Consider the following 2,272-nt stretch of genomic DNA (forward strand, 5'->3'; position numbering starts at 1 on the left):
AGAAATAGGAGCACTGTTACACTGTTGGTGGGAGTGTAAATTAGTTCAACCATTGTGGAAGACAGTGTGGTGATTCCTCGAGGACCTAGAAACAGAAATTCCATTTGACCCGGAAATCCCATTACTGAGTATATATCCAAAGGATTATAAATTGTTCTACTATAAGGTCACATGCACATGAATGTTCATTGCAGCATAGTTTACAATAGTAAAGACCTAGAACCAATCCAAATGCCTACTGATGATAGACTGGACAGGGAAAATGTGGCACATATACACCATGGAATATTATGCAGCCATCAAAAACGATGAGTTTGCGTACTTTGTAGGGACATGGATGAACCTGGAAACTATCATTCTCAGCAAACTGACACAAGAACAGAAAATCAAACACCACATGTTCTCACTCATAGGTGGGTGTTGAACAATGAGAACACATGGACACAGGGAGGGAAGCATCACACACTGGGGTTTGTCGGGGGAAATAGGGGAGGGACAGTGGTGGGTGGGTAGTTTGGGAGAGATAGCATGGTGAGAAATGCCACATATAGGTGATGGGGAGGAAGGCAGCAAATCACACTGCCATGTGTGTACCTATGCAACAATCTTGCATGTTCTTCACATGTACCCCAAAACCTAAAATGCAATTTAAAAAAAATAAAATTTTTAAAAAACTAGCTGGTCATTGTAGCACACACCTATAATCCCAGCTACTTCATCGGCTGAAGTGAGAGGATCGCTTGAGCTCAGGAGGTGGAGGCTGCAGTGAGCTGAAGCAGTGCCACGGCACTCCAGCCTGGGAAGTAAAGCGAGACCCTGTCTCAAATACAAATACAAATATAAATTATACACTACAAAGCAATTATTGTAGCCAAAACAGCATGGTATTGGTATAAAAACAGAGACAGACCAATGGAACAAAAGAGAGAACCCAGAAATAAATCTACATACTTAAACTAATTTTTTGACAAAGGCACCATGAATGTACATTGGGGAAAGGACATCTTCTTTAATAAATGGTGCTGGGAAAACTGGATATTGATAAGGAGAAGAACAGTAGACCCCATCTGTCATCACATACAAAAATCAATTCAAAATGGATTAAAGACTTGGATGGATTAAGGCATAAAACTATCAAACTACTAGAAGAAAACTTACGGGAAATGCTTCAGGATATGGGTCTAGGCAACGATTTTATGGGTAAGACTTCAAAAGCACAGGCAACACAAACAACAGCAACAGACAAATGAGACTATATTAATCCAAAAACTGTACCAGTCAACGGAGTGAAGAGACAGCCTGCAGAATGGGAGAAAATATTTGCAAATTATTCATCTAACAAGGAAATAATACGCAGAATATACAAGGAATACAAATGACTCAACGGCAAAAAACAAATAATAATATAAAGTGGGCAAAGGACACAAATAGATATTTCTCAAAAGAAAACAAACAAATGGCCAACAGGCATATGAAAATAAAAAGCTCAACATCACGAATCATCAGAGAAACGAAAATCAAAACCACAGGAGATACCATCTCCCCTCAGTTAAAATGATGATTATCAAGAAGACAAATGCTGGTGAGGATGTGGAGAAAAGGGAATTCATACACTGTTGTTGGGAATGTAAGTTAGTACAGCCATTATGGAAAGCGTTTGGAGATTTCTCAAAAAAACTAAAAATAGAACTACCACATGATCCAACAATCCCATTACTGGGATAAATAATCCCAGAAATATTGATTCCTAGGAAATTGGTATCTGATTTCCTTTCCTTTGGATAAGTAACACAGTATTGAGATTGCTGGATCATATGGTAGTTCTATTTTTAGTTTTTTGAGAAATCTGCATATTGCTTTCCATAATGGAAATCAGTATCCAAAAAAAGGAGGGGTATCTGCGCACCCTTGTTTATTGCAGCACTATTCCAATAGCCAAGATATGGAATCACTAAGCGTCCATCAACAGATGAATGGATAAAGAAAATGTGGAAGCTGGGCGAGGTGGCTCACACCTGTAATTCCAGCACTTTGGGAGGCAGAGGCAGGCAGATCACGAGGTCAGCAGTTCAAGACCAGTCTGGTTAACATAGTGAAACCTCGTTTCTACTAAAAATACAAAAAAATTAGCTGGGCGTGGTGGGCACCCGTAATCTCAGCTACTCTGGAGGCCGAGGCAGGAGAACTGCTTGAACCCGGGAGGCAGAGGTTGTAGTGAGCTGAGACTGCGCCATTATACTCCAGCCCAGGTGACAGTGCAAGACTCTTTCTC

This window comes from Cebus imitator, unplaced genomic scaffold, assembly GCF_001604975.1.
Source record: "Cebus imitator isolate Cc_AM_T3 unplaced genomic scaffold, Cebus_imitator-1.0 Scaffold221, whole genome shotgun sequence".
Lineage (NCBI taxonomy): Eukaryota > Metazoa > Chordata > Mammalia > Primates > Cebidae > Cebus > Cebus imitator.